Source organism: Mus musculus, chromosome 8 (genome assembly GCF_000001635.26).
Source record: "Mus musculus strain C57BL/6J chromosome 8, GRCm38.p6 C57BL/6J".
Lineage (NCBI taxonomy): Eukaryota > Metazoa > Chordata > Mammalia > Rodentia > Muridae > Mus > Mus musculus.
Window position 1 is genome coordinate 69953664 of NC_000074.6, and position 27558 is coordinate 69981221.

The window sequence follows — 27558 nt, forward strand, 5'->3', positions numbered from 1 at the left end:
CACTCCAAAAGAGGGCATCAGATCTCATTACAGGTGGTTGTGAGCCACCAAGTGGTTGCTGGGATTTGAACTCAGGACCTCTGGAAGAGCAGTCAGTGTTCTTATCTGCTGAGCCATCTTGCCAGCCCACCACGTACATTCTTAATCCATCTATCAATGTATTAGCAGTTGACTAGACTCAAAGCATCAAACTTACCCCAGAGGCCAGCCAGCCTAGTGCCCATCCACCCAAATAAATCTCATTTTTGGACTTCTGGCCCAGCCTTATACATCAAACACCCTCCCACTGTGGACATTTCACATCTGAAACAAAACCTCTACAAAGATGGACTTTCAAATCCGGGTCATCAAGAAGGATGCCTGCATGTGTAATCACAGCCACACAGGACGCTGAGGCAAGACTGTAATGAGCCAACAATAGACTAGCTCCAAAATAATAAAAATAAACACCAATTCTCCACTCTGAACTGAGAAAGACCTAAAAAAAAAAATAAGTACCAGGCCACTGTGACACTTAAAACTCTAAGAAATGCTTAATCCACACACCTCATTCCAGAAGCCTCTACCCTGGAGAAGTGCTTGGATTTATCAGCCTGTTCTGCTGCCTCTTGCTGCACCTGCTAGTGGCCCCCAACCCAGTCTGCTCCAGAGTTCCCCGGAAGGCACCCTCAGCCCACCCCTACCCAGTGCAGCTCCAGTGTCTGTGGACCTTCCCACCAAGCAGTAAGGCAAGACTGTGCTATCAGATTCTGCCTGGCTTCAATTCAGCAACCTAGAGCGTGTGACACACAGCTAGTGCTGTACGTTTGGACTTGGGTAATAGGCTAGGATGGAGGAGTTAGTCTGGGGAGCCCAGTGCAGCAGCCCCTTCAGTCAGTCAATGTGACTCTCGTAAGAAATGAGTAGAGATCTAGCAGAACCCACTTAGCATTTCCACAACAAGGAACATTTCTTGAAACTAATCATGTGATTACCACTGCACCTCACTAACTGGGTTCAGAAAGCTTTGCTGTTTTTATGCCAAACTCATACATTTAAAACACTATCAAGTAACCCTTAAGTGCACAATTACCAGCTCATGGGAGACTCTTTACCTCCCCTGATAAATCATTACACTTTAGCTTTGACCCTGCACCTGGGTCCTCCACTCACACATATACCCTTCTCCTGTAACTGACCCTGACCTTCTGTCCTATTTGGAGAGAAACCACACTTTGACAGGAAGATAGCCATGGGAGCCACAGTCATGAAATCAAGCCTTGGCACTGTGGCTGCCCCATCTTTTGTTGTCATTTGATCCTCTGGGAGGATGCTCCCTTTAACTCCAGGATGAAGGCAGAATTAAGTGCCTGCTACGTTACTCATGGCCAACACACAGGAGCACAACACAGGTGTATGAAGGCACTGGCATTTGACTGGAAGGGCTGACTATACTACACTCTTAGGACTGGAAAGCATGAGTGCTCCCCTCTACTCTCTCTCCACTACCTGCCTTCACTGACACCTGTGCAGTCTGCACCCACACATTTGCCACCTTGGCCCCCATATTCTCCTGACAGATCCAAGAACCCAGTACTTCTTGTTGCTCCTGTCTCTGACCCTTCCAAACCCAGAGTGCACCTGCCCTGCACAAACCAAGCATCTACCCACTTCACAGAGCTCACCTGGACCCTCTCTAGGAGTAGAACTCATAACACCTGAAAGGGAGAAACCAAGCAACAAAGGAGGCACCACAGTGCTGGCAGGTGGAGGAGGATTAGGTCAAACCCACAGTGTGTCTGTCTTTGTCTCTGTCTCACTCATTCACACATGCACGCACACGCAAACACACACACAAAACTCAAAGATAAGCCTGCCATGGCCTCTCAAGTGTGAGGATTAAAATATGCGCCACCATACCCAGCAACACAGAATCATAATTGAACTAACTCTGTAGACCAGGTTGGTCTCAAACTCACAGAGATCTACCTGCCTCTGAAGTGCTAGGATTAAAGGTGTGCTGCTGCACCACCACCTGGCTGAGGCTTCTTAATGTAGCCCTGGTGGCCTAGAACTCAGAGTTCCAGTTCCACCCAGGTGCTAGCAATATGCACACTGTGTGTGCTCTATTGCTAAGTTCTGCTCCAGCAGAACCATTCAGTTTCCAACTTAGGGACTGGCACCCTATTGCCTGCTACCCACATTCAAGCAATTAGTTTTCCTGGGACATAGTCACAACCAATGCTCCCTCTGTGTCTGCCTACAATGACAGAGCTAAGCAGTGGTGATACATGACAGAGTTAAACCAAAAGCATTATCTCAAAATAAGGAACCTTAACCTCTAAGGGCTAGCAAGGAGCACTTTGGAGCTGTTCAGGAGAGGAGCAAAGGGACCCCAGCCACCAACAGCACAGGGCATAGCTTGGGCTCCAGCTCCAGGTCACCCCCAGGGAACCAGTGCAGAGCCTGCTCTCCCTAGGGCAAAACACCTTGTTAACCATGTCCCTAGGGAGCAGGGACATATCAGACTAAGCAGACTAGAGACTTAGAGAAACAGTCCCAGGAAAGCAAAGGAGCCAGTGGGGAAACTGGCCATACAGCCCATCCCCTTGGCAACCAAAGCTAGGACTAGGGGATGAGAATGGTAGAGTCCTGTCCATCATCTCAAATCCTAGCACCCACAATCCCTGGCTCACCTTGTCCTCCCCTATCTATGGTAATAAAGGCTTTGATGGAGGATGGATCATCTCACAATGAGCCAACACACCCTCCCTGATACCCCTGAAGACAGACAGATGGATGGACAGACACACACACACCCTCTCAGTATCTTATGATGGTTCGAATGTGCACATGCACTTACACACACATCATGACTCCAGTAAGCCTGTCTCTCCCCTACTTGCTCCTCCTCACACCTGCCCAGGTCCCTGCCATGTCCTCCTTCCCTTTTGCCACTTCTGGTGCAAGTCCCTGTCACTTAAGCAAGCACTCCCCAACCAGCACATCCAGCCAAGTTAAACAGATTGGGATGTGGCAAGTTAAGACCCCCTACACTGTTGTCAGCACCCACAAACAATGTTTCCATCACAAACTTGGGGCAAAACCAGTCAAAAAACACAAACTGTCTTCCCTCAGAATCCAAGGCTAAGAGGCAACCATGTCGGCCCCAGCCCCCAGCATGAGTCCAGGCCTCCCAGAGAGCAGCTGTTGCTTCAGCCTCTCACAGCTGAAGGTCCCAGAGGCCTAGCCTTGAGTCTAGAGAAGCCTCCTCCCTGTGACTCCCTGTCATTGCTGTCTTGGTACTGGTGGTTGGCATAATATACACACACCTTTTTTTTTCTCTCACTCTCTCCGAAATGGCAGAAATGGACCCCAGAGCCTCTGCTTTCAAAGTAGGCAAGTGGTCTCTACTGAGCCCCTAACCAGCACCCTTCCCTTCTTACTGCAGAGGTACAGTATCCCACCCAATGTCTCACAGATCAGAAAGCAGGCACTTTCATCATACTCTCCTTCCCTACTAGCCATCCTAAAGGCTCAAAAAACGCTTTTGGCCAGCTGTGGCTCTCAATGACCCATAGCCCTCTGAAAAAGCCCACCTCCCTCCTGAAGCTCCTTCAATACTGTGCTGTGAACCAAGTGACAGCCTCTGCTCCAGGCAGGACCTCCACAGGAAACCACTACCTCTTACTTTGGCTATAGTGATTTAAAGCCATTCTTCAAAACGTCTCAGCTCCTATGTGGATGTGGACACTCCTCCCAATGTCCACACAACTGGTGGGAACTGCACACACCTGCATATTGAAATGTACTGAGGGCAAGGTCTGTGGGCCTCAGAAAGGTCTGAAGTGCTAAGCACTGAGATGCTCAGTATGTGAAAAGCTTGTCAGACACCTGAAGGAAGTGTGACAAGAAAAAGAGGAAATGGCTTCTTTGCCGGGAAGCTGGGACTGCTCTCCTGTGATAACTCCTTTTTCCCCACCCCTTTCCTGGCATGAGGTTCTCAAAGTCCTTAGGACCTCCAAAGTGCTCATGTCATGGACAAGGCTCCAGTGCTGGCTAGTGATAAGTTAGCTGCCCACTCAATCCCTGGGTGGGAAAGCAAAGAGAGGGGCTGGAGGCTAGTGGGTCCCAGTACCAAAAGTACCAACAATTGAGCCTCTGCCATAAAGCTCCAAAAGCATCCACAGGCCTAGCACTCTGGAAGCTTCCAGACAACAGGACATAGGAAGTTCCTGGAGAGTGGTTGCCTGATGAGCCCTGTAGCTCCTCAACACTGCAACACCCATACTGAAGAGGAACATGTCTTCCTGAGTTCTAAAAGCTGCTGGAGGAGGGACCTAGGAACCTAGACTGATAAACAGTCATCAGAAACCCAGGAGAGCCACACTGGGTAACAAAGAGGAGCAGCCTTGAGAATAATAAGCCTTGGTCCTGTGGGAGCAAACACAGACTCCAGGGAGCTGTTGTGGGCAGAGAGCTGAATTACAGGATGTCCTGCTGGTGTGTGCTGCTCAAGGGCCACATGTTGAGGTCACTAAGGACTCAGCCTGAAATGTGGAGACAGTTTTCCCTGACTACCCTCTGCAAGAATATATCAGTATGTAACATACTTCCAGACACATTGACAAATAGCTATGGAAAAAATGATGAATACCTGTTAACCCCCAAGCAGGGCAGTTGGAGACCTAAGACTCTCCCCAATATTTCCTGGTGGTTTCAAGGGCTTGAGGAGGGTCACCCCACCAAGCTGGAGGAGGTCCTCCCCCTACAGGAGCTAAACACCAAAGAATTCCTGTGCTCCAACACTCTACCTACAAGATGATGTCACAATGAACCTTCTAGAGTGACAAGCATTTCTCTTAGCAGCTGACACAAGTCAGGCCTTCAATGTGTATAACTAATCCTAACAGACAGATCCATGTCCTCATAGTTACAAATTATTTTTGAGGTCATATTTTTGTGCAATTAATGCACACAAGGTAAAACTCTTAACTTTCTCCACTTCAGAGACTTACTATAGTCCAAATTGGCCTCATATCTGTAGTATGGAGATTACCCTGCTTCACCTGGTAACCAAGCTAGGCTTATTGTGACCATTCTTAAATGTGTGGTTTAACATTATTAAAAATGTTTACGGGGCTGGTGAGATGGCTCAGTGGGTAAGAGCACCCGACTGCTCTTCCAAAGGTTTGAAGTTCAAATCCCAGCAACCACATGGTGGCTCACAACCATCTGTAACAAGATCTGACGCCCTCTTCTGGAGTGTCTGAAGACAGCTACAGTATACTTACATATAATAAATAAATAAATCTTTAAAAAAAAAAATGTTTACATGTGGGCCAGGTGGTCGTGGCCCTTTAATCCCAGCATTGGAAAGGTAGAGACTAAGCTGAGTTCGAAGAGATTCTGGTCTACAGAATGAGTCCAGGACAGCCAGGGCTACACAGAGAAACCCTGTCTTAAACACCCATCCAAAAGTTTACATGGGCCAGTTAGATGGCTTAGCAGACAAAGGCTGCCAAGCTTGACAACTGAGTTCAACCTCCATGACCCACAACACCTGAAAGATGTCCTCTAAACTCCTCCCATGCCCACATTTAATGAAATATAAAAAATAAAGAGTAAAAATACTGCCATAGTTTACAGAACTTGTAAAAGTGAAACTCCCTACTCCCTGGCCAGTCTCTGGCACCTATCATTGCCTTCCATCTGCAAGGACAGCTTGCTTTATTCCAGAAAGCTCCTGGAGGATGGGGAAATCACACAGCTTGTGTCCTTGAGGTCTGAGCCATGTCACATGCTTTCAAGGTTAAGCTACTTGTATCATTGAGCCCTCCTGAACCTTGCATGCACAGGGATGTCACAGTGCAACCCAGGGCCTAGTACCTGTTTCTATCAGATCATAGCCCAGACAAGCTCCAGCATTAAACAGTCCCTGCAACTTCCCAAATGCATAGCAGAAAAGAGCCCAGGAAAGCCTGTGACTAGTGTTCTAAGAGCATTGCCCAAGCACCTTAGACCTGGCCTTCCTAGACAGCCCTGGCCTACCACAGCATTCCAATTCCCTGGGAACACACCTGTTCCAGCCTCACCTTATAGCACAAGCAAGAGAAGCCCAGGATACCAGCAAGTAGAGAGGACCACTTCATCTTGGCAACACTCTTCCCTTAAATGGAAACCTGAGCGCCCTGGGAGCCTGTGTACAAAATGTTGCCCTAGACAGAGAGCCAGCTCCCAGCACATCCAACTTTGTAAGTAAGGGGGACAACAAGACAGATACCAGGGACCCCCATCAACTGATACCAGGGAGAGGGAAAACAGGAGCATCACAATGCCAACTCTCAACCTGGAATCCTGAGCACCAAGGCAGCCTACCCCATAGGCAGAGTTCAGCATGGAGGCTGTATGGAAAACTCAACAGAGACCATTCAAGAGTCCCCTTGCCTGCACTGTGTTCTGATGCTGGTTGTGATTGTCCTTTCAGGTAAGAAAGGTTCAGGGCAAGAGCCAGGCATGGTGATGCTACCTACCAATGCAGCACTCATCAGATTTCCAACAGTTCAGAGGCACAGCCTGAACTAGAGTAAAACCTTGTCTTAAATTTTTCCTATTTTATGGGTACTTTGCCAGCCTATATGTCATGTGTATGCCCAATGACAGATGAGGTTAAGAGGGTTTTTGAGACACCACAAGGGTACTGGAATCAAACCATATATTCTGCCAAAAAGAGTCATGGTTCTTTTTTTGGTTTGGTTTTTGGTTTTTCAAGACAGGGTATCTCTGCATAGCCCTGGCTGTCCTGGAACTCTTTGTAGACCAGGCTGGCCTTAAACTCAGAAATCCGCCTGCCTCTGCCTCCCAAGTGCTGGGATTAAAGGTGTGCACCACCACTGCCGGCTAAGAATTATTTTTTTAAAGACAGGGTCTGTCTCACTGTGTAGTTCTGGCTGCCCTGGAACTCAAGAGCTCCTCCTGCTTCTGCTTTATGAACGCTGGGATGAAAGGCATGTGCCACCATAGCCACCCAAAGATGGCTTAAGATGAGGCAGAATTTAAAAAGACAATCATGTCTCTGGCCTCCATGTATGTGCAAACTGCCTCACACACACATTCTTTATTTAAAAGTACATTTATTTACTCATTTATTTTTAAGGCAGGGTGGTTTATATATAGCCACGGATGGCCTGAAACTCACTATTGATAGATGAGACTGGCATTAAACACACAAAGATCCATCTGTCTCTGCCTCCTTATGCACACCTATTTTATTTTTATTTTATGTATATGGCTGTTTTGCCTGTATGTCAGTGTGCCACATGTATTTCTAGTGCCCACAGATGCCAAAGGCGGCATCAGATCTCATGGAAGAAGAGTTACAGATGGTTGTGAGCGACCATGTAGGTGTTGGAAAACAAACCCAGGACCTTTGTAAGAAGACTAGCCAGTGCCCTTAACCACTGAGCAGCCTCTCCAGTTGCCTGGGGTTCCCTTCGTTATGTTTCTGTGTGGGAGCATGCATGAGGAGGCCACAGGACAACTTCTCTCCTTTTACTATGTGGAAACCAGGAATTAACTCAAGCACCTTTACCTTCCGAGTCATTTCATTGTCTCACAAAAGCTTATTTAAAAAAAGAGAGAGCTGGGCGTGGTGGCGCACGCCTTTAGTCCCAGCACTTGGGAGGCAGAGGCAGGCAGATTTCTGAGTTCGAGGCCAACCTGGTCTACAAAGTGAGTTCCAGGATAGCCAGGGCTACACAGAGAAACCCTGTCTCGAAAAAAAGGCACGTCTAACTAGAGAAAGGGAAATCTGCAGTTTAGAGTAAGGTTGCTCCCATTTAACCTCCACCTCTAGAAAATGAGCTTAGCACCTCTACATTCCCTGATGACAGGAGCTGGTACCTGGGAGCAGCTGGACAGACCTACACGCTTAGGAACCTCTGTTAACTCTAATCTCAAGTATCCACAAGTTTGGCAACTCAAGACAGGAAACAAGTAATTAAGGTCTATATGCTAATAGGACATAAGGATTGGTCTTCTGATGCCAGATAAATATTTTTTGATCCCCATAACCAGAATCAAGGGCTGCCAGCATCACTTACCTGGTACCCAGGAGGTACCAGCAAAACCCACCCACGATTAGGAAGCACTGCCATCATGACCCTCAAGGTCTCCATCACTGTTACCCTTTCACATAAGGGACTTCCATTGACACCACACTTGACAGGTGAGAAACCTGAAGCTAAGACATCAAGTCAAGCCGCGGCCTAGGTCTCTCAGGTGTAAACAGAGTGGTACTTGAAGGCCTAGGTTCTACTGATTCTGATGAGACTCTAGCCCCAGGCTCTACATAGCCCAGGCCTGGGGGCTCTAGGCAGACTCAAAGACTGATACAGGTCAATCCTCACCTTTTGTTTTAAAAATATTGGTGAGTCCCAGAAGCACAGTCAACCAACAACAACAACCAGACTCTGTTGACAAGACACTAACAACTTGCCAGCCTACAAGCAGAAAGAGGGGGGTTTAGAGACTTACAGACAAATCCCAGGCTGGTTCATAAGCTAAGAGCCATCTTTACCTTCATCTCTAACAGGTAATACAATACAACTTAAGACAGCACAAGAGCCAATCAGGCTCACACAAAGTATGTGTGCAGCCAAGAGTGGTAGGAAACTGAGGCAAGAGAATCCAAAGTTTAAAACCAGCCTGAACTACACAGGGAGACCCTGTCTCACGAGGGGGAAAAAACTGTCTGCAGACAACTTCTAAGGGTAACTGGTCACCAGAACATAGCTCATCCTAGCCTCACTCCCACTCAGCCTCTAATCAGGACCCTGACAGAGACCTAGCAATCACTCACATGCTAAGCCATTTTAACTCAAGTCTCCTACCTACAAACACATCCCTTCCCCACTTTCAAGCCAGGATCCTGGAAAGAACACCCATCTTTCCTCTCAAGTCCGCCAGAAGAGCTAAAACTCAAAACCATCTGGGCAGTTCACGAAACCATCACAAAAGCTACTAGATAACATGTTTCAGAGAAATTTTCCTATATGTATACATAAATGATGCCTAAGTGTGTGAATATAGGCACAGAAGTGCCAAGTCTTGCATGTGAAGGTCAGAGATGACTTCAGTCTTCACCTTCCATCTCAAGGCAGCTCCTGTAACTTGCTGAAGTGAGGCTAACTGGCTGTGTGAACTAGGAGTCTTTCCTGTCTCCATCTCATCACCCCATAGTCAATGTTAGGATTACAGAATTTGCTCCTGCTGAGAATTCAAACTCACATCTTCATGCTTGCATAACGAGCACTTCAGCCACTGGTTCATTTCTCCAGTCCCCGATTAACTTACATGCCCTGGGTCTGATGTGTGTGCACTGGAAGAAAAGCCAAGTGCTCTTAACTTCTGAACCATCTCTCTAGTTCCACCCCCAGCCTCTCTATGACAGTAGGTATGCATGTTTCAAACAAAGAACAACTGTAAGAGTCAGTTCTCTTCTTCCACCATGCAGGTCCCAGGCATGGAACTCAGGCTGACAGATTTGGCAGCATCATCATAATACTAGCTACTTCCTTGGGTCTTTCTGGAAAAGGCTCCAAAACTCCAATTGGACGTCAGATAGAGTGGCTCATGCAGGAAGAGTTTGAGCCCAGTCCGGGCTATGAAGAGAACCTACATCAAAATAAAAGGCCAGGCTAGGCATGGTGGCTCACGCCTTTAATCCCAGCACTTGGGAGGCAGAGGCAGGTGGATTTCTGAATTTGAGGTCAGCCTGGTCTACAAAGTGAGTCCCAGGACAGCCAAGGCTACACAGAAAAACCCTGTCTTTAAATTAAAAAAAAAAAAAAAAGGCCAGGTCAGATGTGGTAACCCACTCCTGTCATTCCAAGATCTGAGACATGGAAGCAGGAGATCTAGAGGTCAAGGCTGTCCTTGACTACACAGCCAAGTGCCAGGCTACATAAAACCAGTCTCAAAAAAGTTAATTATGTAAATAAAAACTTAAAATCCTCCAAGCTTGAATAGCCTCAGAACCTAGAATACATGAGCTCCCAATCAAACCAAATTTTAAGACTCTAGCAGCAGACCCAAGCCTCTTCCTAGGCCCTGGACTTGCTGGAAAGCTCTTTTCCCAGCTAAGGTAGGAGCTGGGTCCTTCTAATTTGATAGAAAAGCTGAGCAGGCTGTTCCTGAACATGCAAGAGACTTGCCATAATTTTCTCACAACTCTCCCCACACTCGTGCTTGCACAGAGCACTACTGTCTGGGAAGAAATGGTGACTACAGACTAGACTCCAAACTCACCTCCTCCAGGGTCAGATTCACTCCCTGAGCTCAAAGAGCAGATGGTCACATTTGGCTCATCACATTTCCACTCAGGGCAACAAGGCAGGAAAAGTTGACCCAGAGCTATGGGCTATCTCATTCACATCTAGCCTCTCTAAGACCCAGGTCTTCCTCCCTCTGCCTAACAACCTATTTTGTACCCCTAAAATTCATACTCAGTCTTGGGAGCTGTATTACCCTTCAGTCCCCACTCAAGTGCCATTCCAAATAGCCTCCCACTGACCTTCTTGTCTCAGGGCACTCTGTTACACCTCTTCCCTTTCCCCAACTCCATGACCTCCAAGGCCAACTGAGGGCATCTGTACTAGCACAGGATCTCAGTGCTCAGAAGAGGCAGAGCCTGGGAGATATTCCCAACAGTTGCTAAGCAAAAAGACATAACCACCATCAATCTGCCCAAGGTGTCTCTGACACCTATCTTCTTTTATTTAGGCAGACAAACCCAAGATCATGGGCGCACCAATCTGTCTTCACCAATGGTCTTTCCTTCCCCATGGCTTCCCTGAACAGAAACTCACATAGTCCTGTGCAAGTACACTTTAGGTTCTCCTGTGTAAATGCTCAACCATGACCCAACAGCCTGTGCTTCCCAGCTCCTGCCCATTACACTGCCCATAAACCCAAGGTTCAGAGAGTGAAGTGGCTATTCCACCACTCCTAAGAAACCATATCCCTGCCTTGATAGTAGGAGAGGGTGGCACAGAGATGCTGGAGTAATCAAAGCCTTCTCACAGCTCAAAAAATTATCTGGGTAAGGACTAGGGACACACTTGTCTTCCTATCATCCACCCCAACCTGCCACCTAAGCAGCTCTGTTCTCTCTGGAGAGAGAAAACCCCTCTGCACTCCCCACAATCTCTAACATCAAAAAAGTCACCTTCCCAATCCCAAACCAATAGCCTGCTTTCCCTAAAACCCCTGGAGCCCCTTGGCTCCATCTCTTTTGTGACTATGAGGAGTACCCCAGTAGCCACAATGGGCTTTTCTAGACACAAAAGCCATACAAGGGGGGCAGCCTGACTGCAGCATACAAAGGGCCTGGGGCTCTAACTCTAGCACAGATTAGGGGATTATGAAAAACACTGAGTCCTCTGCCAACATCACCCACAGCAGGATGTGCCAAGCTTATAGCAGGATGCCCCCTGGACAGGCTTGGGCAGTGAGAGCTGCTGTGGGGTTGACAGGTATTCTGCTTGCTGCTCCCCACTGCCAGGGCTAATTCTGGATCTCAAGTATGCCTATAGTTAGGTGCATTTACCTTTTTGGTTTTGACTTGTTTGCTTGGTTTTGTTTGTTTGTTTTGAAGCAGAGTTTCTCTGTGTAGTCCTGGCTGTCCTGGAACTCACTCTGTAGACCAGGCTGGCCTCAAACTCAGAAATTCAACCTGCTTCTCCCTCCCAAGTGCTGGGACTAAAGGCATGCACCACCACACCCAGCATTTGCTTGTTTTTTGAGACAGGGTTTCTCTGTGTAGCCCTGGCTGTCCTGGAACTTGCTCTGAAGACCAGTATGGCCTCAAACTCACCACCACCCAGCTCACATTTACTTTCTTAAAGAGACAAGGAAACACTGCTTAAGCTCTAAACCATCACCCACTGGATTTCTGAAGCCCCAAGAAGCAGCCCTGCATAACTTCCTCCTTACATCCTATTCTCTTCTCATTAGAGACCCACATTGACTTCAAGTTCAAAAGCAGACAAGGCCAGGAGAAAGGAAACTGGCCAGTGGACCTATATAAACAAACTGAGCAAACCTAAAACAAATGACAGGTCAGACAGACTGACCGAGGATCCTCTAGGAGGATCAAGCTGCCAAGCTCCTTTCTACTACAAATCAATGATGGGAAGTCTCTCTCCCTTTTGGGCCTTAATTTCCAGTTTGAAGAGTCTCTTGGCTCACACTGAAGTATGGGGTTCAGCAGAGCAGAGCACAGAGGAAAGCCTACAAGGGATGCTACATCTGTCTGTTGTCTAAAAGGCTACTTAAAAAAAAAATCTCTGTGTGTGTATGCACGTGAGCACACGCATGCCAACACAGGTGCATACAAGCCAAAGTGCATGTGTGGAGGTAAGGGACAACCTCAGGTTTCAGTCCTTACCTTCCACTTGGAGACAGAGTGTCCGATCCAAGCGTTCAGTGCTGTGTGCAGTAGGATAGCTAACCCTTGAGCCTCCCAGGATCCTCCTGTATTCACAGTCATCTCTGTAGGAACATTAGGATTACAGGTGCATGCTCGGTGTCCAGCTTTACCCACTGAGCTACCTCCTTATGCTCAAAAAGGTACTCTTAATTTTATTTAATTGTGGCGCTAAGCCCAAAGCATGTTAGTACCATTAATCACCTCCCTTGGCCTAACAGTTCTATTTCTAATGAAACAGCCTGACAAATATAATCACAATGACAGACTCAGGCCCTTAACTTCAAAATGGCCAGCAAGGTGACTAAGCATGATAAAGGCCCTTATAAGCTACAGGCCTGGAGATCTGAGTTCCTTCTCTAGAACCCAGTTAAAGGTGGAAGGAGAGTCGTGTCCACAGTTACACATCAGGCACACACAAAAATGAACAGCTAGGTGCCTTGACCCACACCTTTAACCCCAGCACTCAGGCTGCAAAGACAGACCAAAAGAGATTTTGGACAGTCAATCACTATGAATTTAAGGCCAGTCTGCTCTACACAGTGAGTTCTAAGACAGTCAGGTACATAGACAGACCCTATCTCAAAAAGCAAAAAATAAAATAGGCCAGACAGTACCATTCATTTCTGATGTCAAGTTCCTACTTTTACCCCCAGGATTCTGCACCAGGAAATGATTTCTGCAGGTAAACAGGAGAAAAGATTGCACAAAACTTTACTGCAAAAACAAAAAACAGGTTGGAGATGACTCAGTGGTTAAGAGACCTGGCCCCTCTTGCTCTCTCTGGTTCAGTTTCCAGCACCCCCATGGTAGTTCACAACCATCTATTTAACTCCAATGCCAGGGGCTCCTACACTCTGTTCTGGCCTCTGTGGGCACCCAAAGCACATATACATTCATACAAAAAGCATTAAAAAGTAAATCAATGAAAAAATAAATCTCCTTTGGACATGGTGACACACTCCTTTAATTCCAGCACTCTGGAGACAGTGGCAGGCAGATCTCTGAGTTAGAGGCTAGCCTAGTCAACACAGACAGTCAGACCTACACAGTGAGACCTTTGTAACAAACAAATAAGCAAGCAAGCAAGCAAACTTTCCTGAACTGAAGCAGGAGCCTTGAGTTCATCTACTAAGCAAGTTAAGAAAAAGGCAAGCATACCAAAACTGTGCTCCTATCATAGCCATAAGAGAAACCCTCAGGTTTGAACCAGCTGGTTCAAGAATCCTCTGAGGAAAGGTTACCACTTGTAAGATTCAACCTTCTCACAAGCTGCAGCACCAAATGAGACACTGGAGAAAACTCAGGCACCCAATCAATGACACCCAAGCCAAGTATGCCACAGGTTTAAGTGACTCAACCAATTCAATCCAGCTCTAAGTCAATTTGGTTTGGCTAAGCATTCATGGCACATACCTGTGATTCCAGCCTTGAGAATGCAGAGGCAGAAGGCACACAACAAGTTTAAATCAAGCCTAAGCTACAGTCAAAAAACAGCTATCAGGGGCTGACTAAATGGCTTAGAAGGTAAAAGAACCTGTGGCTTAGACACAAGAACTTGAGCTCAGTTCCCAGCATCACATAACAAGTAGATCACAGCCTCATGCTTACCAGTGCTGTGGTGGGATAGCACTGAGATAGCAGAATTTCGGACGGAGCCTTGCTGGATGCCAGCCAAGGTAAAAACCAAGTGAGCTCCAGGCTCAGCGAGAGACTCTGTCTCAAAGGAACAAGGTAAAGTGCAAAAACAGCTGTGCACATACGTGCCATTTTGCTTTCCTAGTCAAACCTCCAAAAGCAGGTGGAAAAAAATGTTTCATCTGTGAATGTGAATGAGCACATAAGAAACTCCATCTCTCTATCTCTACCACAAAACCCACACCTGGAAACTCAAAAGAACAGAAACAGAGACCTGTACCCAAGTTACCAGCTGAGGTGAGCAGTCAGCTAAGGTGAGGAAGTGTTCCATAGTGCCAGCTCAAAGGCCAACAGCTGCAGAAGCTATGTCTGAAGCAGTGCTGGGGCAGAGCAAAAAGCAGGTTTATCACACAGGTGCTCCTTTCTCCTTCAGGATAGCCTGACAAACATGCATATGAGAATCCTGTTTCCAATCGTCCACATTCAGGGCTTCAGAGACACTTTAGCAATTAAGAGCATTAACTGTTTTTTGTCGAGGACCCAGGTTCCATCCCTAGCATCCACATGGTGGCTCACAACCAACTGAACTTCTGACCTCCACAGGCACTAGGAACATAACTGGTACAAACACGCAGGTAAAACACTCATGCACAATATAAAATAAGCAAATCTTTAAAAAAAAGGCAACCTCCACACCCTTGGCTTGTAGTGGGATTCTACCATAAAGAAAACCCAGACACATTGGTAGTGAACTCCTTGGGAGACAGATTCAGGCAGATCTCTGTGATCTAAGAGGCCACGCTGGTCTACATTCCAAGTTCCAGACAGCCATGGCTACATGGTGGTAACAAGTCTCAAAAATAAAAAATTTTGGGCTGGAGATATGGCTCAGTGGTTAAGGGCACTGACTGCCCTTCTAGAGGTCCTGAGTTCAATTCCCAGCAACCACATGGTGGCTCACAACCATCTGTAATGGGATGCAATGCCCTCTTCTGGTGTGTCTGAAGACAGCAACAGTATACTCACATACATAAAATAAATCTTTTTTTTTTTTTTTGGTTTTCCAAGACCACTGTCCGGCCATAAAATAAATAAATAAAGAGCTGGGCAGTGGTGGCGCATGCCTTTAATCCCAGCACTTGGGAGGCATAGGCAGGCAGATTTCTGAGTTCAAGGCCAGCCTGGTCTACAGAGTGAGTTCCAGGACAGCCAGGGCTACACAGAGAAACCTGTCTGGAAAAGGAGGAAGAGGAAGAAGAAGAAGAGGAAAGAAGGAAGGAAAGAGAAGAGAAGAGACGAGACAAGACCCTAGCCAGGCAGTGGTGGCAAACACCTTTAATCCCAGCACTCTGAGGCAGAGAGGCAGGCAGATCTCTAAGAGTTCCAGGACAGCCAAGGCTACAGAAAAACCCTATCCAACCCCCCACCCCACCCCACCCCACCCCACCCCACCCCAAGGAAGGAAGGAAGAAAGGAAGGAAGGAAAAGGGAGGGAAGGAGGGGGGGAAGAACCCACCCACCCAATTGCTGAACTTCAGTGATTCACTGGTTGACACTTCCCACTTTCCTCACAGCCATGCTAGGAAGTCAAAAACCACTTGCCAACAGATGAACAAGGTGAGGCTAACATGGTCAGGTGGCCCAACTAAGATGAAAAAGGTTAAATTAAGCATTGGTAGACAGCTTTGTATACTCAAGCTAGCTGAAGAGCTACCTAGAAAGCTGTTCTCTAGAAGGGACTCTAGAAAAAGTGTTTCATTCACTATTCCACAACCCACCAGTAGCTACACCATAACAAAGATAGCTAAAAAGCCAGAGTGCTGAGCTCTATAAGAAGTCAGCCTCCTTTCCTGACAAGGACAGAGCCAATCTGGCCATTTGGTGTTACCAGAGAGGCCTGAGAATAACAACAACAACTAAAGTGAGAAAGGTGGGGCATGAGTTCTTCAGAGGACAACCCAGAAGGTGACCATCAAGCCCTCCTATGGTTTTGGACTTTGCCTCCTTCATCTGGATGGAACAAGAGGCCAAGCTGTGACACGAAGTTGAGGTGAGATTCCACAGGGCATACAGACATTTGATGATCAGTTTCAGGGTAAAGGTGTTCCATACAGGAGAGCACTGTGGCCTGACATTTCTGAAAGTACTTCACTATGTATGCTGGAGCCCATGTCTAAATCCCAGGCATGAAGAGACTGAACATTCCTTATCTCACTAACTCCCAACACAGCCTTTCCAAGCAGAAAGAAAACACCACCCCTTTTCCAGAAAAGGAGACCAAAGGGTGGTTCAACAGCAGCCAGTCACTTGCAAGGGGCAGGTGGGGCTCATACCCTGGCAGAGCAGGCTAAGTCAGGCCATCCAGCAGCCTAAAGCACTCAAAGGCACCACCTTAGGCAGGCTGTAGGAACAGACCTATCAAACTAGCGAGGTGGGATCATGCTCAGAGTTGCAAAGAACTGCTAGAGATGTTGCTAACAAATCCTTAAAACAAGTGGCCTTTACCCTCTCTCCAGCCACAGCTCCATCCGGGAGCTATCTTTGAGGAAAAGTAGCCTCCAGGGTCCTACAACCTCAAACCTCCCCCCACAATGCCTACCTCAACCTGCTAGGAACTCCTCTTCCCTCCCAACCCCCCAGCCCAGACGGATGTTCTAGGCCCTGACATAGGTGACATCAACCCTTTCATATAAAGAACCCAGAACTGAAAGTAGAACAGAATATGGAACAAAAATCCCTAAGGATTTCATCTGGGAAACAAGTACTTCTTCGAAGATGAAGACAGAAGTTCATTCAGTACAGCCCACAGGAGTAGCAAGAGGTCCCTAGCTGGGCAAAATGAGGGCCGTCCTGAAGCTACCTACAGAATTCCACCAAAATAAATCCTTTGTCTTCTAAAAGAGTAACCTACATTTTCATCAGACAAAAAGAGGTCACAAATATAGCCTGGAAAGCTCGGGGGCGGGGGGGCTGGGAGACTGAGCCTGACATTCTCCTGACTGGTCCACATCGGCAGGAGTCTTCTGGTGCCAAGCAGAATGGGAACTCTTCTTTCCCTCATACTGTCGACATCTACTTTGCTGTGATCAGCTCAATCACTGCCTTCGTACTTCAATCCAAAGAGTCCACTTTGTTCAGGTGACAGACGATGAAGTCAATCCTACTACCTGACAGTCTGTTGCCTCCTGAAGCTGCATCCACACTGACCATGACCACACTCAGCCTCAAACTGTGGCGCTGACAACTTGTTCTTCTGGTTCTTAGGAGGAAATCCTAGCCATGCTCCTCTAAGACTGCACCTACCAGCCTGTTTCATAATCTTCCCAGCTCTTTACACTGAGCATAAATTACTTCACTTATGAGGGCAGAGAAAACAGTTCTACCACTCCCAGTAAGGGACAAAAACACTGGAGTCTTAACACTCAGGTACTCAGCTGCTGTGCTGTGCTGGAGCCAGTCTTAAGCCCAACTCTCAGGAAGGGCTGAACACCAAGACTGCTCAAGTCAAGATCTTAATTTTCTCCAGACAAGGCTAACTCTGCTGAATGTGGCGATGCTTGCCCACCAAGTTCCTCAGTTGGTTGTCTGTTTAGATCTATCGAACAAGGTCCTGGCCTGGGCTCTGTCTAACCCAGTGATAACTCACACTGCTCTCAGGGGAAATACCAGCTGCCAGCCAGCCAAGCCTATTCGGGACGGGGCTGGGATGGGGCTGCCGCAGTACCCAACAGAGGTGGATGGTGGGGGGGAGGGGGCGACACACACACACAGAGGGAGAGAGGGAGAGGGAGGGAGGAAGAGAGGGAGAACAATTCCAGCTCCCTTCAGTTCAAGCACTCTCTGCCCAGAAACTACCTTATTCTCTTATGTACTCATCTTCTACTAGTGACCCCAAAAGAGAAAAGCTCCCACACCAGGCCCACAAGGTCATACAGCCCTTCTTCCTTCATCCCCTAAGTTTTCTTGGCCCACTAATCTCACTCACTTCTCCCAATCAGGGAGTCCTAGTATTAAAGCCAGAGGCACAGTATGCACACCGATTTGTACTACATAAATCAATCTGCAAATCACTACTTGTAGTGCCAGAAATTCACAGAATAAATGATGCAGAACAAGTCAGACAGCTAATGGAGAACTGAACATCTAAGTCTTAACAATGGCTTTATTACTCAAATAAGGGATGTGGACTGTAACAAGTTTGAGGCCAACCTAGGCTATACAGTGAGCTCCAAGCCAGCCTTGGCTAGAATGAGACCCAGTCTCAAAAAGAAACAAAACCAACAACACAAAATAGCTCGTTACTGGGAGTGGAGGTAGGGCAGCACACAGATGCAAGATTCCAGAAAGCTTCCCAAGGAGGCTTGAACCCAGACACTTTACATCATAATATGCTTCATCACAGGACCTGCCAAATAACACACTAATAGAGATGACATGACACTAAAGAAATGTCATCAAAGTGGAACTAACAAGGCATAGCGATCAATCAGTAATGCACAAATGCTCCCATTTCCAGAGCTACTCAGCTTCCAAGGGGAAAAGCAATCTTTGAATTAAAGAGAGGATTGGGACCTGGTGATCAGCTGGAAAAGACACTTGGCCCCCAAGCCTCCTCACACAAGCTCTTTCTCTGAACCCACATGGTGGAAGAAGCAAATCCTGAAAGTTGACCTGACTCCACACATGCTCATGAGTACAAACATACAAAAAATGACATTGTTTTTTAAAGTATTTCAGAATTGTAGGGAGCAAAAGAAGAATGAGAGGTGGACAGAGAGTGAGGAGTAAGAGTGGGTGATTACCACACTTAACTGCTTCCTCTAGAGAACTCTGGGTCTGAAGCACAAGCGTGGTGGCTATGCCACTCAAAGGCCAGCTGGATTCTCTTCTCTCAGGACACAGAAAGGCTGGCATGGTGTTCTAAGCTGCACAGGTACAAGGAGCTTGCTTCATGTACTAGAGCAGGGGGAATTCTCACATACAAGGGGAAAGCAGCTACGTTCCCCAGTTCTAATGCAGAAAACGTACAGCAATCACATCTCTGCCCCTTCACTAAGCAGTGAGGGAACAACAGGACTTGTAGAAGCTACAACTTCTCATCTGGAAATTAGGTATTATACATCAGAAGGATCATTTTTGGTACCTGCTATACCTGCAAAGGAAACTTGGCCCATGCACACTGAGAGCCAGGTATAAGCTAAGGACTGGAGGGTATTCACAGTGCTGTGGTGTAATGTTGCTTTAAAGAAAAGTTGTAACCACCGTAACCACCGAATGGTAGGATGAGAAGAACAAGAGGGAGACTCAGGCTCAGTATACAGATTACATCCACAACAGGTATCTATCGCTTTGTGAATGGACACACACATTAACAGGGACGTGGGAGTGCTGCATACTCCAAGAAGATAAAAAGAAGTTAATGCTGTCAAGAAAATGTAAGGCTCAGGAGACTCACCAGGACTTTGTCCTAAAGAATCCAAAGCCACAAGATAAGAGTGAACTACCTGAAGTGAGTCAGGTAGGTAGAACTTGCAGCCTCTGCTAAAACTGCAGGGGCGGGAAGGAAAAACAAAACATTCTGCCATACAGGTCTTAATGAGGGGTCCCCATTCATTTCAGGGTTCCGGAGAGCGCAGTCCGGCTGCGGCTGAGGCCTGCCCAGAAGCCTTTCCTTGTTGAAGTGATCAATTCCGATTCTTGGCATTAATCCCTTTAAAAGGCCAGCTGCTGCTGTCTAGTCACTGATGCCAACCCGTTCCAGGTGGAAGAAAAAAGAAATTATTGGAGCCACATCGTACACCCGGAGGCAAATTTAAAGTGGAGGGCCATGAGGAAAACAGGAACCAAGAGAGGGGGAAGGGTCCCATGGCTCCCCAGGGTCAAGCAGGAAGGGCGCGAGCCCAAGCAGGACGGTGGGGGGGGGGGGGGACCGGCCCTGCAGGCGTGGGCGCGCAGGGACTCTTATTCTGACACGGGATCCTCCGCCGCCTCCGCCGCCGCCGTCGCCGCCGAATTTAACGCCGCCGCCGGGCTCGGACCCCCGACCCTCCCGTGGACTCTCACCCCACGCCACTCGTCCACGTGCTGTGTGCCCGCCGCCCCCCTTGGGGCGGCCTCCCAGCCTGAAAAGCTCAGGAGGGAGTGAGGCGACTCGGCCACTTCCCGGCTCCGGGGACCAGGGACCCCAGCCCCACGTGCGAGGGCGGTGGGGAACTTTCCAGCGGCGCAGGCGAAGCGAACCGCAGCGCAGCAAACCGAATACGACCGCGCTCCCACTTTCCCGCGCCCCCGCCCCGCCTTGCCAAGTTTGCTAGGAACTTACCCGGCCGCGCGCCGACCGGGCCCAGGGGCAGCGCGCGTGTCCACAGGGCTGGGGGCGGGGGGCGCCGGCCGCGCGTGCTCGCTGCGCCTGAGGGGCCGCCCGGGCCCGCGGCGCTCGCTCCGCCGCTCCGCCCGCCCGCGCCGCCGGCCAGATAATGCGCCCCTCGGCCGCACACATGGAGCCCGGCGCCGGCGTCACCGCCCGGGACATGCGCACCAGGTCAGCGCGCCCGGCCCGCGGCCCCCAAAACACCGGGGAGCTCTTAAAGGCGACGCCACCCGCCCGCACCCGGATGGGCGGGGTCGGGAAGGGAGGGGCTCCCTGTGGGCGTGGTCTTATGTGGGCGTGGTTCCCTGGAGGCGAGGCTGGGCGGGCCTACCCGGAAGCACCGCCCTCCCAGCCCCAAAGACTGGCGACGCTGCGCTAAGCGACTGGGTTTCCCACTTGGGCTGCTAAGCGCCCCTCAGCCATGGCCAGCTTAGTGCACAGAGCTCGGCCGCGCCCAGGGCTGACTCACGCTGACCTCGCCCGAGCCCTGCACGGCCACCTCTTGTAACTCTGAGACGCGCCCGGGGCCTCGCAAAGCTTCCTCTCAGGAACTTCGGTGTTGACCTCCAGTGAGAAGGTGCGATCGGCTGAGCGGTCACCCCTCTCCCCCGGACCGCAGACAGTTCAACCTACCCACCAAGCCAATCCACCTGCAGAGAACGAGGTGGACGGCTGTCTCCTTCCAGTAATCCACATCTAGCCTGTGCCTCTGGAGAAGAAGGAATCCCCAAGAAAACAAACCTGCGCCCAACCCTCTCTGGTAACACCAAGGAGACAATAATAGCCAGAAAGGAAGCAAGTTTGGGGAGATTATGAAGCATCTGAAGCCAATTTACAATTTCAACAGGGAAAAGTACAAAGTTCATAGAAAACCTATTCCAGGACAGCGACATGGCTCAGTGGTTTAAAGAGGCTTGCCACCAAACATAATGACCTGAGTTCCATCCGCACAAGTTGTCCTCAGACACAAACACACGCTCATAAATAAAATATGTTAATTTAAAAAACACATCTGGAGTCATGGCTCAGCAATTAAAGGTACTGGCTGCTCTTGCAGAAGACCCAAGCACCCACATGGTGGCTTACAACCTACCATAACTCCGGTTCTAGGGTATTTATGCCTTCTGTCCTCATCATACAGAAACACGTCATAAAGAAATCTTATGAAGACAAAGCCCAGGGCTAAAGAGTTAGCTCAGTGGTTAAGGGCACTTCTTGTTGTGGAAGACCTGGGTTCTATTCCCAGCACCCACATGGAGGCTCTCCTCCTCAGGCAACAAGTACACATGTGGTACACAGATGCACATGCAGGCAAAACACTCATGACACATCAGTTTCTTTTAATATATATATATATAAGGGTTGGAGAGATGGCTCAGTGGTTAAGAGCACCAACTGCTCTTCTGGAGGTCCTGAGTTCAAATCCCAGCAATCACATGGTGGCTCACAACTATCTGTAATGAGATGCCCTCTTCTGGTATGTCTAAAGACAGCTACAGTGTACTCACATATAATAAATAAATCTTTAAAAAAAGAAAAAGAAAGAAAAGGAAATGAAATAAAGAAAATGAAGCCTCAAGGTAGGTGGATGAGTTCGTGGCCAGTCTGTACTATGGCTAAGACTACAGAGAAACTCTGTCTTGAGAGGAAAAAATGAAAAAGAAAAAAGAAAGTCTAGTGTCACAAAGCAGTTGTTAATATCAGAATCACTGAAACAGACTCCTGCCATGTTCCTATTCCAGCTTTGAAATAGTGATGAGACAGACACCAGGACTCCTGAAAACTGCTGAAGTACCTTTTTTGTAACACACATAACTGAAATGTGTTACTGCACAACTGTAATGTAATCTGATGGCTTCTGTTGTGTTGGGAAAAACATCAAAAGTACTTCTAATCTATAAGTGGGTCTCACCCCAAATTTGAAAAATTACAAAAATCCTCATCCTCAGCACTGCCTTCCCTAAGTCCTTCTGAATTTCTGTGGAGTTTTACAGTTGGCAACTTTGTCACTGACCCCTACCCATACCTAAACCTTCCAAGTTTAAAGCAACATCTTGCAGAACCTTAAGAGAAGCACTCTTCAACATCAAAAAGATACAAAATACCGATTGCGGCAAAGAAATGCAAATGTTTCAGCTTAAACAAAAAGCTCTCAAACTTGACCAGGTATATAGTTCAAGGGCCTCTGCTCCATCCCTGTACAAGGAAAGATGGGTCGGCAGAATCCAGGGCTTCCGTGTAGCTCTAAGAGCCACTGGTGCCACAGTGATTAATCAGATGGTGTGCATTACAGCAAAACAAGAAACCGTTACCTCACCTGGTTCCGATTAATGCCAACTTTAATTAGCGATGAACTGAACCAAGTGTGGTCAAGTGGGAGCCCTCAAACTCCAAGCCAGGGTAAGGACTCAGAGTCTAAATTGTTAAGCACTTTGTGAGTCACCAAGGTGACAAACTGTCCAGTTTAAAGAAGGAGGCATCATCTGTGACATGCTAAAGACAGCAGTGTGGACTGGTGACAGGTGAGCTGCTCCAGAGGGCAGTGTCAACTTCTCTATTGGAGAAAGTATTGGGTGGAGAGCAAAGGTAAAACACAAGAGTTTCCTTCTGTGACAGAAATGGAGCTAGGGACACAAATGATGAAGTGACAGTAGGGGCAGGCCTCTTTGGGGGTCCCTTTATGGCTTAGCTGCTTGACTGGAAACCTCCCTGCCCTGATGCATTGGGCTAGCTTTTATGAAACATGAGGCACTCAGCTGCTCACAACACTGTCCAAGCTGCAGACACCCTAATTACCAGCCATGTTTTCCTCTGCTTTCTCTGCCCTAAGAACAAGCTGTTAGTGAACCACTTTCAAAACACTTCTCTAGCAGGGGATGTAGCTCAACAGTGAAGCCCTTGCCCAGCATGCCCAAAACCCCAGGGAAGAGGGGAGAGGAAGAAAAAAAAACTTTGCTAATAATAGCCAAGTCTCCTTACTCCCCAACCACTGTAAAAAATAGTCTAATTATCTTTTAATGCACTAGCATCTGAGCCTGTTCCTACACAAGATACTGAAGGGAAGAAAAAAAAAATACTTGGGGGCTAAATTCCCATGTTCGGGTCTCCTTTCATAGCAGAAGCTGGAGTTGGTTCAAGAATCCAAAGCAACCCTGCTGAATGCTGGAGACACTGCACTTTCTTTCTTCTCCTCTTCCTCCCCCCCCCCTCTGGTTTTTTTAATACACGGTCATTCTGTGCAGCCTTGGCTGTCCTAGAACTTGCTTTGTAGAACAGACTTGCCTCAAATTCAAAGGTACACACCTGCCTCTACCTCCCAAGTTTTGGGCTTAAAGGTGTGAACTACCACACCCAGCTGGAACTTGCACTTTTCTATTCTATTGAAAGTTCCATTCAAGTTTTTGATGAATAAAACTTAAAATGCATTCCTAACTGATGGTCAAGAATTTGGAGAACACTGGTACCAAAAGCATCACATGTGACAGGTCAGCAGGAGCACACTCTAGAAGTTGATGGAGAGTAAGAAAGATAAAATGGCCCCAATTTACAGAATGCATTCTTTTTTTTTTTCTTTTGTTTTGTTTTGTTTTGTTTTGTTTGTTGTTGTTGTTTTTTTTTTGAGACAGGGTTTCTCTGTGTAGCCCTGGCTGTCCTGGAACTCACTCTGTAGACCAGGCTGGCCTCGAACTCAGAAATCCGCCTGCCTCTGCCTCCCGAGTGCTGGGATTAAAGGCGTGCGCCACCACGCCCGGCTTCAGAATGCATTCTTAAGAAACACTGAAGTCAGCAGGTACAAACATATCATCTAGCACTCAGGAAGCAGAGGCAGGAGAATCGGAGTTCAGGGCCACCTTGAATTATATGAGATTCAGTCTCAAAAAACTAAAAAGAAGAGAGAAAGGGGAGACTAAGACTCTAGATTCAGTTACAGCTCAAGAGATAAGCCAGTGACTAGCAAGCTCAAGGCCCTTGGTTCCCAGCAGCATAAAAGAAAAACCAAAGAGCTATCTGGCCTGGGGATACAGGCTGGCCATCCTGACAGCAGAGAGGCTGACACAGCCTAGCCTACAAAAGTGAGTTCAAGGCCAGCTTTGGTAACTTAAGACAATGTCAGGTCCCTCAAGAAAGAAACTCCCTTCCCAAAGTCTGGCATTTAGATAGACCCTGTTTCAAAAAAAAAAAAAAAAAAAAAAAAAAAAAAAAAAAAAAAGCTAGGTTAGCGCTAGAAGGCCAGAGGACTTACCATTCATGTGGAAGTCCTAGGTTCTTTTTCCAGTGTAGGAAGCTGAGGAAGTCCTGGGTGAATGTGTAAAGAGTGGATGAAGTCCTCCGTGAATGTGTATTGTTGGCATACAGCTACGTGAAGGAGCCAATGCCTCAGAAGCCATGGGAATTGGCAAAGCCTTCTCCCGGGGTAAGGTTAAAGGGATGGCAAAGCACAAGGAATGGTTCTAGTTTTGCTGGCAGAGTTTGAAAAAACTAACTTCCTTCTCCAACATGATAAGGAGACTGCTTCCCTATTGAACCTACTACTCAGACTAGCTAACTCCTCCCCCTGTGCTATACATAAGAAACACCCTAAGGTGCCAGGTTGTTGTATAGTAGATGTCCTCTACCAGAGCAAACACAGTCCGCCTGATCCCAGCTTTTCTGTAGTGTTTCTGTTCATTCCTCATTCTTTCACCACTCCAGTCAGGTTTTCAGGACCAAGGCATGGGACACTGCAGTACGAGGGGAGAAAAGAGTGAAGAAAGAAATGAAAGACAGGCAGGTAGAGTCACACAGGAAGAGCTAAGCCCCTCTCTAAGGATGTGACATTTGAAGAAGCTCCTATCAGATGAATTATGGAAAGCATTCCAGATATCCAGAATAATAGAGAAGCAAGCTGGAGCCAGCTACAATAAAATATCTGGAAAAAGGGCTAAAATGTCAGCTTCAAGCTGTAAGGATGGCTCATGGGTAAAGATGCTTGCTGCCAAGCCTGACAATCTTGAGTTCAATCCCTGGGACTCTACATGGAAGGAGGAGAAATTTGACTCCTGCAACTAACTGTGTGTGTGGGGGGGGGGGGGTTGAAATATATTATATTTACAAAAATAAAAGTAAAACCACTAGTGGAAGGGCCAGGCCAGTGGTATTGTTCATTAATATGGTAGAACTCATGCTGGCAATGGGTAAAGAACTAGGTTCTATCCCCAGGACCAAGACAATAAAAACAGGGCTGGGAACAGAACATGACAGTACATGTCTGTAGACCCAGCTGTTGGAGAGGGAAGAAGATCATTTAAACTCAGGAGGAGATAAAACTCAGGGGGTTCAACCCCAGCACCCCAGATAAATAATGAACTCAGAGTCTGAGACCAGCTGGTTATAGTAACTCACACCTATAACCCTAGGACTTCTATATATATTTGCCGGCATGTGTCACATGTGTAAAAGCCAAAAAAGAGTATGTGCTGCCTAGTTTCATGTCAACTCAACACTTACTACGTTCATCTGAGTGAAGACAAATCAAACTGAGAAAAAGTTTCCATGCTTAGGCAAGTCTCTAGGGCATTTTCTCAATTACTGATTGATGAGGGAGCACCCAGCCCTTTTTGAGTAGTGCTATCCCTGGTCTGATGGTCCTGGGCTCTATAAGAAAGCAGGCTGAGTAGTCTATATGGAGCAAGCCAGTAAGCAGCACCCACCATGGCCTCTGAATCAGCTCCTGCCTCCAGGTTCCTGCCCTTTTTGAGTTCCTGTCCTGCCATTAATGATAACAGTGATACAGAAGTGTAAGCTAAATAAACCCTTCCTTCCCCAAGTTGCTTTGGTCATGGTGTTTCTCCACAGCAATAGTAACCCTGACTAAGACAGTATGGGATCCCCTGGAACTGGAGTTACAGATGGTAGTGAGCCTCCATGCAAGTGCTGGAAACCAGACCTGGATCCTCCAGAAAAGCAAAAATTATTCTTTTTTTGTTTTGTTTGTTTGTTTGTTTTGTTTTGTTTTTTGTTTTCCCCGAAACAGGGTTTCTCTGTATAGCCCTGGCTGTCCTGGAACTCACTTTGTAGACCAGGCTGGCCTCGAACTCTGACTCCCAAGTGCTGGGAGGCACCACCGCCCAGCTTCCTAGGTGCTAGTCTTGCAGGTGCAGGCCACCATACATGACTTTCTTGCACTCAATCTTGGATCACACTTAGACACATTTTTTTAAAAGATTTATTTATTATTATACATAAGTACACTGTAGCTGTCTTCTGACACACCAGAAGAGGACATCAGATCTCATTACGGGTGGTTGCTGGAATTTGAACTCGGCACCTTCAGAAGAGCAGTCAGGGCTCTTACCCACTGAGCCATCTTGCCAGCACCACACTTAGACACATTTCATCAGACTTTCTGCCTTTGAAAGCAACCTTGAGCTTTTCTTTTTTTTTTTCCTTTCTTCCTCCTCCTCTTCTTCTTCCTCCTCCTCCTGTTTGTTTGTCTTTTGAGACAGGATTTCTCAGTATAGCCCTGGCTGTCCTAGAACTCATTCTTAAGACCAAGCACTGGCCTGGAACCCAGAGATCTACCTACCTGCCTCTGCCTCCTGAGTGCTGGCATTAAAGGTGTGCACTACCACCATCTACTTTGGGCTTTTCTATACCAGAATACTGAGTTCCATTACTGACTTCAAAGGAAGTCAAAGACCACACTGTGTCCCTGCTGGGCAGACATTCTCCCTTAGAATACCAGCCCCAGAGTACACAGATCTTCCTCACCTTCCCCTCCTTGCTGCAGCATTCTCTGTCCTCCAGATCCAGCCCCATCCCTGACCCTCAGCTAGTCAAACCATTGATCTCTTGAAGCCAGGTCTCTGCAAGGGCACATGCAGCCACATGCTACAAGCTTCTTCCCCATTCATCCCATTATGCTTCAAGAGACTGCAAGTCCATATGGCAAATATTCAGCCTGCTGCCCAGCATAGTTGCTGTGTAACAGTTCCCTCCCCTCTCCTCCCCCCATTCCTTTCCTGCCCTTCTTCCCCCCTCTCCCTCTGAGATTTAAACAGTCTATCCTACAGGTAAGCTCCTTAAGCAGGAAGGTAAACAACAC

At 47.6% G+C, this 27558-nt stretch overlaps 1 protein-coding gene across 29 annotated transcripts in view; it reads right to left on the reverse strand.

Moving 5' to 3' along the window:
* Positions 1 to 27558, reverse strand: part of Gatad2a (GATA zinc finger domain containing 2A) — an 89334-nt gene that overhangs the window by 46595 nt on the left and 15181 nt on the right. For 4 of the 29 annotated variants that reach the window (XM_030243472.1, XM_030243464.1, XM_030243462.1 and 1 more), the window contains exon 1: positions 20427 to 20733. The exons of 18 other annotated variants lie outside the window; for them this stretch is intronic. The gene's annotated coding sequence lies outside the window, so the exon portion shown is untranslated. Of the gene's footprint in view, positions 1 to 12427; positions 12532 to 13083; positions 13147 to 20426; positions 20737 to 27558 lie in introns of those variants that run through there. 7 more of the 29 variants (XM_017312717.2, XM_030243463.1, XM_030243460.1 and 4 more) reach the window with 6 other exon arrangements.